The 10,439-nt window shown below is 36.8% G+C and overlaps 1 non-coding gene across 1 annotated transcript; it reads right to left on the reverse strand.

Moving 5' to 3' along the window:
- Nucleotides 1-10,010: 10,010 nt before the first annotated feature.
- On the reverse strand, nucleotides 10,011-10,218 carry LOC126757683 (small nucleolar RNA U3). The gene has a single exon (XR_007666767.1). It is a non-coding gene; the product is annotated as a small nucleolar RNA U3 (small nucleolar RNA).
- Nucleotides 10,219-10,439: the final 221 nt, after the last annotated feature.

Raw genomic sequence — 10,439 nt, forward strand, 5'->3', positions numbered from 1 at the left:
ACAAAGCTGAGGACAGTAAGTTTTGAATATGCCCATTCTTCAAGGATTTAATATTCCACTTCTTCTTGTTTTCGTTCTGTAAATATAAACGAAATCATTTAAATGCGTGCATTCTCTCAGAAAGTAATTAAGCAAACCATCACTTGATCCAAATACTTGTAACATCGACAAACTGTTGAGTGCATTGTTATCAATATATTCACACAGTTTTCTTTTTTCACTTTTTCGTGGCATTTTGTAAGATTTTAATTATTTTTAAGTTATTTTTTAAATAAACGCACGCACTTTGACAGGAAAGTCAAAATACCTATTTACGCGGCTTTTATACGTATGAAAAAAACGGAGCGTTCCAAAAAACTAAAGCGTAAATTTTTGAACTTATAAGTTTGTACATTTACGAGTTTGGTGAAATACCCTAAATATTTGTCAATTCTAAAATATTTTTCCGTGGATCGCAAAAATCAGCGTCGATATGTATGCAAGCTCATACAAAAACATACTTATTTACGCTAGCTTGTTGGCGAAGCTGTTCGAGCAGCAAGGGAAGCGGTTACAATCGGCGGCCATTCGTTTATTTTTTTTCGGCACAGCTTGGATTTTCTACCAGCAACACAATGTTGTGACGCTTTGTCGTCTCGTCAGTGCTTCGACAGATTGACTCTTTGACAAAATGTGAGCTTCGGCCATTGGTTGCTCGTAACAGCGGAGATGCGAAAAGATGCGTTCGGCACTTGTTATTCCCTCATGAATGTTTGTACATACATATGTATGTATGTGGCTCGTATTTGCTTTCGTAAACATACAGACAAATGTGTCAAAGAAATAATATATAATAATGGGAATATGCATATATGAAGGTATCAATTTTGTTTGGAGAAGTGAAAATAATGACCCAAAATCTGTTTATATGAGCAATATTAGTCGAAATTAATATAATTTTTGATTATTTTAAAATTATTTTTTATTTAATTTTACCATTATTATTGTATAAAATAATTTCGATGTTTCACATCTGCCAGCTGTCAACTGACAGCTCACTTTTTTTTACTAACCTTATGCTAGTTCTGCATAACATAAGTTAAGATAAATTAACTATTCACTGGAAAAAATCTTGAATGATTTTTAAAATTAATATTTTTCCTTTAGATTATCTACACTAATATTATAAAGAGCAAAGATTTGTACCTATTTTTGTATATTTGTAGGTTTGTAATGAAACGGCCCAAAAAGTACTGGGCCGATTTAAAAGATTCCTTCACCAATAGAATGCTTCATTCTTCCAATTTGACACAGGCTACATTTCATTTTGAAAAAAATTAGGGATCCTTGGTAAAATTTGAACAATGTAACCGAAGGTGTAGAAAAATGAGTCTTAAAACGTTTTCGTCGAATGCGCTGCCGAAACTATTAGCGATAGAACAAAATAATGTACAACAATATTGAAGAACATCATATTGTCTACAAAAAACTCCGCGGTAGCATATGTCCAACTATTGTAATTATGTATGTCACTACAACAACTTTTTTCATTTTAAACATTAATGAAAATGCTAACCAAATTCAAACCATGCTATTTATGTGTTTATATTAATGTGTATTTCAACTCAAAGAATACAGTACAGCCAGTGGAAACACCGCCAGCAACAAAATTAACATTGACGAGTTTTTTCTCAACTTTCGTCAGTGATCCGTTTACGAGAACGCTGCTCTATTCGGAAATACCCTGATATTATATATGGAATGCATCGTCGAAGAAATAGTTGCGCAGAAAGCAAGGCCAACCAGTAGATTAAAATCCAGATGTGTTCTCAACTAATGCATTAGAACGAATTTACACAATCCACTCGAAAAACGACGACTGCTTCTACCGTCGGTTGCTATTGATTAATGTACGCGGTTCCACTTCATTTGAGTCATTGCTTACTGTGAATGGTACGGTGTGTGCAAGTTTTGGAGAAGTAGGCCAGCAATTACAATTGCTGGAACACGTTAATCACTGGAATGAAATGAAGTTCGCACACTTTTCGCGATAATCATTTCGAGATATCAGCCTTCAAATCCGCGTCAATTATGGGATACGAACAAAAAAGACATTTTACATGGCCTTCGCTAAAAAGTGAAAATGGAACAATTTTGGTTGAAATTTCGGGTGGTTCGATATCAATTACAATTGCTGGAACACGTTAATTACTGGAATGAAAATGAAGTTCGCACACTTTTCGCGATAATCATTTCGAGATATCAGCCTTCAAATCCGCGTCAATTATGGGATACGAACAAAAAAGACATTGACGAAGACATTTTACATGGCCTTCTACTTTTGAATATGAACAATTTCCTTCTCGGCCACAGATTTTTTGTGGGAGGTGACTACAACGCTAAGCATCCCTGGTGGGGTTCACGTACACCCAACCCAAAAGGTAGAGAACTTTATAAATGCATAGTCAAAAACAATTTAACCATGCTTTCAACTGGTGAGCCTACCTACTGGTCGAGTGATCCCCTAAAAATCCCTGACTTACTCAACTTTACAGTGTATAGAGGTATACCACCCCAACTGCTAGATATTGCAAGCTCACAAGCACTAAGCTCAGATCACTCGCCTCTTATTATTGGTTACAACACTGTGATAAATATTAACCAACGAAAATATAAAACTTTAAACAACAAAAATGAAATAAGTATTTTTCAAGATTGGATAACACAAAAGCCACCTGGCTGTCTCCGGATCGAAAAACTACCAACCAGATCGATCATGTTGTGATAGACGGAAGACACGTCTCCAGTGTTTTAGATGTGCGTGTGCTCCGAGGTCCTAACATCGACTCGGACCACTATCTTGTTGCAGCCAAGATTCGCACCCGCCTCTGTGCAGCAAAAAACGCACGTCAACAAACACAAGTAAGGTTCGACGTCGAGAAGCTGCAATCACAACAGACAGCCGAACGATTTTCTACTCGGCTTGCACTCCTGCTCTCTGAGAGCACTCGTCAACAACTCGGCATAAGGGAACTGTGGGACGGTATTTCAAATTCCTTACGTACAGCTGCAACCGAAGCCATTGCTTCTCGAAAAGTGCAAAAGAACAGCTGGTACGACGAGGAGTGCCGTGTCGCAGCGGAGAGAAAACAGACTGCTTACCTCGCAACGTTACGATCGACCACAACACGTGCGGGATGGGATAGATATCGAGAGTTGAAAAGGGAAGCGAGACGCATTTGTAGACAGAAAAAGAAAGAGGCTGAAATGCGTGAGTACGAAGAGGTTGATAAGCTGGCCGACAGGGGTAATGTTCGAAAATTCTACGAAAAAATGCGGCGGCTTACAGAAGGTTTCAAGAAAGGAGCATACTCTTGTAGAACCCCCAAGGGTGATCTAGTGACCGATGCCCAGAGCATACTTAAATTATGGAGGGAACACTTCTCCAGCCTGCTGAATGGCAGTGAACGCACAACGCCAGGAGAAGGCGAACCCGATTCCCCAATCGATGACGATGGAGCAGACGTTCAACAAAGAAGCAGAAGAACAACAAAGCGGCAGGGGTCGACGGATTGCTGGCCGCGATATTCAAACACGGCGGCGAAGAACTGATAAAGAGCATGCATCAGCTTCTTTGTAAACTATGGTCGGACGAAAGCATGCCCAACGATTGGAATTTAAGTGTGCTATGCCCAATTCATAAAAAAGGAGACCCCATAATCTGCGCCAACTACCGTGGGATTAGCCCCCTCAGCATCGCATATAAGGTTCTATCGAGCGTATTGTGTGAAAGATTAAATCCCACCGTCAACAAACTGATTGGACCTTATCAGTGTGGCTTGAGACCTGGAAAATCAACAATCGACCAGATATTCACGATGCGCCAAATCTTGGAAAAGACCCGTGAAAGAAGAATCGACACACACCACCTCTTCGTCGATTTCAAAGCTGCTTTCGACAGCACGAAAAGGAGCTGCCTTTATGCCGCGATATCTGAATTTGGTATCCTCGCACAACTTATACGGCTGTGTAAACTGACGTTGAGTAACACCAAAAGCTCCGTCAGGATCGGGAAAGACCTCTCCGAGCCGTTCGATACCAAACGAGGTTTCAGACAAGGCGACTCCCTATCGTGCGACTTTTTCAACCTGCTTCTGGAGAAAATAGTTCGAGCTGCAGAACTAAATAGAGAAGGTACCATCTTCTATAAGCGTGTACAGCTGCTGGCGTTTGCCGATGATATTGATATCATCGGCCTCAACACCCGCGCCGTTAGCTCTGCTTTCTCCAGGCTGGACAAGGAAGCACAGAAACTGGGTCTGGCAGGGAACGAGGGCAAAACGAAATATCTCCTGTCATCAAATAAACAGTCGTCGCACTCGCGACTTGGCTCTCACGTCACTGTTGATAATCATAACTTTGAAGTAGTAGATAATTTCGTCTATCTTGGAACCAGCGTAAACACCACCAACAAAGTCAGCCTGGAAATCCAACGCAGGATTGCTCTTGCCAGCAGGTGCTACTTCGGACTGAGTAGGCAATTGAAAAGTAAAGTCCTCTCTCGACGAACAAAAGCTAAACTGTATAAGTCGCTCATAATTCCCGTCCTGCTGTATGGTGCAGAGGCTTGGGCGATGACACAACCGATGAGTCGACGTTACGAGTTTTCGAGAGAAAAATTCTGCGAAAGATTTATGGTCCTTTGCGCATTGGCCACGGAGAATATCGCATTCGATGGAACGATGAGCTGTACGAGATATACGACGACCAATTAAGAAGAAGAAGAAGAGGATAACACAAAACGTGAAACTTAACATCTCAATCCAAAGTTCAACGGAACTGGATTATGCAGTTGAAAGTTTTACGAATCTTATTCATGAAGCAGCATTTGCTGCTACTCCCCAAAAGAGCAATGAATTCACAACTCACAAATGCGTTCATGTGTCTGCTGAGATAAGAGCACTGATTCAGCGTAAAAGGCGTATTCGAAAGCAATGGCAAACTTATAGAAATCCAAGTCATAAAACTGATCTAAATAAAGCTACAATGGAGCTTAAAGAAAAACTGAAAGACTTTAGAAATAAATCGGTTTCAGAATATATACGAGGTTTAAATTACAGAAATACTGATGATAACAAAATATGGAATGCTAGCAAATATTTAAAACGTCCCAAAAAAAGAAATGTCCCTATAAAAGATTGTAATAATATATGGTGTAGAACAGACAAAAGTAAAGCTAACGCTTATGCGAAACATCTTGAAACAACGTGATAGAGTTAAATACCTCGGCATGCACTTGGATAAAGGTTTAACATGGAAATGTCATATTCAAGCTAAAAATAAGCAATTGAAAATAAAATCCAAGCAATTATATTGGCTACTCGGACATAAATCCCCGCTATACCTTGAAACAAAACTACTTTTATACAAAGCTATATTAAAACATATATGGGCTTATGGGGTGCAACTTTGGGGTACTGCTTGTAATTCAAATTTAGAAATTTTACAAAGATACCAGTCAAAATCCTTAAGACTAATTACAAATGCTCCTTGGTTTATCACTAATAAAGCCATTCATTCAGACCTTAACATACCATTTGTTAAAAACGAAGTAAATAAACTTAGCTCAAATTACTTACGCAGGATCAGTTATCATACTAATCCCTTGGCAATTACGCTACTAGATGAAACTAACGAAATTAATAGACTCAAACGATATCATGTATTAGACCTTCCGTTCAGGAAATAAATGTAAGAACAATAAACTATGAATTAAAAGATAACTTAATATTCTGAATATATATGTTTAAAAACATATCGGTATATTATTATTACCTCACTGGAGATCCATAATATAAGTTAAATTGTAAACAGGTTATTTAATTTGCTTATTATTTTTAAGATAGATTGCAAATTAACACTTCTAATAAATGTTAACAATGAATACACTTCTAATAAATGTTAACAATGAAATTCGCCTTGCTTACCATTTTTTTTATTTTTTTCTGCTTAAGTACAATTTTCCACTCCCTAAGCATTAAAACATTAAAATTCAGTTTTACTTGCACATTAGAATTAAGAATTAACTTGAAGAACTTGTGATGTCAAGCAGCAGTTTTAGTTACACACACACAAGCTATCGAGAATTCGTTAATAAACGCTAATAAATTTGATTTTCAGAAATTCTTATAAATACGAATATTTCATACACAAATTTATTTTAGTTGCAAAAAAATGCAAATGAATATATTAATTTATTTCCTTCCTTTGTTTAAACAAGCGAAGCAAGCGTTAATATCCGTAATGGCGATAAGACGCAAACAATTGAAGCGAGTAATTTTATTTTTTATATTCAAATGTAATGACTTTTTTATTCAATGCGTGGATGTGAAAGTAGTGATGGGTATTTAGTCGTAGTTTGCAGTTGCATGCACATACGATTGGGCAAACGTTGGCTTATCTCGCCAAATAATCACGACGGAAATTTAAATATATATTGTTGTGATGCGGTTGGAAACTCAAGCAAGACGCAGCTTACATCCTTAGACATTAATATTTTTAAAGTAAAGTTCACTTAAGCCATATGGTAGTGAACAAATTTCAACTCACGCACTAATTTCACCTACTCATAATTCCCGTTAGTTTGATATTTTGTATTAGTATAAAATTTATTTAATTGAAAACCAGAACGCGCGATCGCGTGCGACACTTTATGCGGTCAACGACGGAATGATGTTCAGCGGTTCATCAACGCAGCTGCCGAACAAAGCGTCACTGTTATCATAACAGAGCAGCCCAGCGCCGCCAGACTGCGCATCCATTTGAGCATCCTGTTCATTCAGTTGGCGTCAGTGAATGTAAACGCAATGAATGAAGAAGTGAAGGACGAAGCCGAAGCTGAAGTGTGTATGTATGTGATTTCTGAAAGTTGTTTTATGTCAGATAGTTAGCAGCAGTAGAGTTTGTCTCTCGTGCATGTTACAGTAAATACCATACATGATATTGCGAGAGCAATAACAATTTCCTATAGGGGAGAGCATACATGGGGCCCGAGAGCATGAAAGCCAAACTAAAAAGCTTCATTACACCATGTATAGTGGGGAAACGACCTGTTGCTAACCAATGAGTACATATTTTTAACACTAACAAAGTATATAATATAAATAAATATGTGTAAAAGTATATATCGTCACCTGAAATGCAAAATAACGTAACAACATTTTCGGAAATTTACAGTGGCATGAATTAAACACGACATAAAAAGGAACATGAGTGAAACAAATTTTTAATATTGGTTAAAACTGGTTCATATTTGAGCGCAGAACCTGAAAATGTTGGACATATGTAATATTATGTTTGTAGTTTGAAGTAGTGAATCATAATCAATAAGACACTCAATTTCGAATTTTTTGATGATACGTTATTTTGAATTTCAGGTGACGATATGTATATACACATATTAGGTTGTCAAAAAAGTCTTGCGGTATTTTCGGTAGTTGGCGCTGAAAGCGCGTAGTTCTAGTTTTATTCGTTGCATCGGGTTATGCTATACCTTTTAGGAAAGCTCATTTCACGCGCTAACACGTGGTTGATTGATTGTCGTTTCTTTTAAGTCGTTCGTGAGTTAAAGCGTCGCAAACACGGAGCAAAATAAAGAGAAAATACGGCATATTTTACAGTACTTCTACGATAAAGGCAAAAATGCATCTCAAGCCGCCAATAAAATTTGTGCAGTTTATGGACCCGATACAGTTTCCATTTCCACCGCACAACGATGGTTTCAACGTTTTCGTTCTGGTGTAGAGGTGGTCGAAGGTGCGCCACGCTCCGGAAGGCCTGTCGTAGAAAATTGCGATAAAATCGCTGAATTGGTCGAAAGAGACCGGCATAGTAGCAGCCGTAGCATCGGTCAAGAGCATGAGTCATCAAAAATTCATTTCAATTTCAATAAAAAAAAAATTCAATAAAAATACCGCAAAACTTTTTTGACAACCCATTATATGTATGTGTATATGAGCATGTAAGTATTCGCATTCTCTTATCTAATTACATATAAGTGCAATTGTACAATTGTCGTACAATTGTTTCGAAGGATTAATGGCCTGACATTGACTTTATACGCAGATACATAGGAGCATTTTCTTTAAGCACAATGACATGCATGTCATATTATATATGACATTATGCGAAGATCTTTGACAGTGGTCGTCAGCCATGATAGCAGTGTGTTCTAAAAGCTCACACCTAATTTACCTACACGCACATGGCTTTAACTGTCGCAATATAGGGAAGATAGTATGAAAGAAATTGTTTGGGTTGTTAAATTTTTGGTAAACTTGGAACATGTTCCACAGATCATTAGAGTTTTCTGCTCTTAACTGTTATCTTTAGTACGAAGAATGTGATTTATTCGAAACTGATACGAAATTGTATAGATTGGTTATAAAATGCTTAGAATACAAGGTCAAATTGCTTAGAAAACCTCTGTTTGTACATATTATACTATCGGTACTTTAAGTAAAGTTGCTTCGCTGAAACTCATTGACAAAAAATCAGTTGAATGCTATATCAGCTGAAGATGTTCAATTAAGCTACCATTAATTTCGTTTAAAGTTGATTACATTATTAGTCAAAAGTGTGGAAGAACACTTGTATACATATGATCGATAATATAATAATCGTTAACATTTAAATTTTTAAATTGTGGTATTAATATAATTTAAATGTTGTATATTATTCATGACTGATTATTTCTTTTTATTAGTTTTCGAAATCACCTAAGTGTCATCTTATTACTGAAATCTGTCAAAAAATTCTTATTCAAACCTCGCTGCCGACAATCTTCTATCCTTCGATGAGTGAATAATGTTGTCTAATTGGCTTGTCCATAATACATGCGTAGATGATGTATGGAACTTTGCAACACTAAGCTAAATCCAGCAATCAAATAAGCGGGCCCCATACACATTCTTTTAGATTTACATCAAAGATGCTGTTGGAACGTTACGGTAATGGCGATCGCTATCGTTCGATGCTAACAAACTTTTGTTGCCAAGATAAATAATTATTTCTTTTTATTACAGTAATCACACTTCAGCCGCCATTATCTATTAGTATTCCTAAATAATTGCACCCAGTTATTTTTTTTCAAAGGCCGCACTGCATTAAAGCATTTATACGGCAACTTCCTCCAATACATATTAAGCTGTGCTGCTTTTGCTATGCGTGTTAGTAATGCGGTCCGCAACATTTCATTTAACAACGCGCCATTAGGTATTAATTAATTAACGTAATTTAATTAGTGCCCCTAAAATAAGCAGTACAGTACAAAGCGCAACAAGTTGCATTAAACCAGGTACCTTTATGGGTGCATGGGTAAAATTGTTAGATAAGTCAATTAATATCCCATGTATGAAAACTCCTTTACGAAACACATTTCATGTAAACTGAATTATGCCAAAAAAGCTCTCACTCATGAAAGTCTGTTATTAGCCTATTTCTAAACCATAAAATGACTTTGACTTCGGTTGAACCGAATCTGCAAAACCCGCCAAAAATTAAAAAAAAAGGTGCATGGAGTCCCTACGCGCGGATGAAGTTATACTTCTTAGTGATATTCCAAGAAATGCATATCATTTTGTATGAAATAAAACTAGAAAACTTAAATTCACATTTTATAAATTTATTATAATTTTTAAAAATCATAAATTGCACAACTTTCTGGTGCTTTTCGCAAAAATCTGCGTCGATGTGTATTCACGATCATACGTATACATACATACATATTTACGCATGTTTGTAGGCGAAGCTGTACAGCGGCAAGGGGTGACAATCGGTGGCCATTACTTTACTTATGCCATAGAAATTGTATTGCTAGGAATATGGAAATGACAACGAAATAATGCAAATATGCATATTTCTAAAGGTCATTAATTTCCTTGAAGAAATGAGTGATCCTGAGAAGTATAGTCTTAACTTTTCAACGGCCAACGCAGAGCATTTCAACCAAAAGGAATTTATTCATTAAAATCACCACTCAGAAGTCGTTTTATTAGTTGTAAGCGAACGATTTTCGAAGAAACATCATTTCTAATATGTCACAAGACAAAATTAGAAATGAACTTCTTAAACCTCACGCTGTCAGATAAAACGATATACCTCGTCTTCGCGGGTCGATTTCCAAAAAATGGACCAACGCAGAATATTTCAACAAAAGGGCACATAAAATAGTTGAGAATTCGCAGAAATGAAAGACAAAGGAAAGAAAAAGCAGTATAGGCTATGTTCGTAAATGCATCATGACTCGCAGCATAAGCAACAGTAGCAACACTGCAAGTTTGACGTTTGATACTTCTTATACAATTTTTGACAATTTGCAGATACATTTGTTTGCATTTTTGAACGCGTATAATACTAAAATGGAAATTTTGCTGAATCTAACACTAGACGAAATTTGCGAA

This window comes from Bactrocera neohumeralis, chromosome 4, assembly GCF_024586455.1.
Source record: "Bactrocera neohumeralis isolate Rockhampton chromosome 4, APGP_CSIRO_Bneo_wtdbg2-racon-allhic-juicebox.fasta_v2, whole genome shotgun sequence".
Taxonomy (NCBI): Eukaryota; Metazoa; Arthropoda; class Insecta; order Diptera; family Tephritidae; genus Bactrocera; species Bactrocera neohumeralis.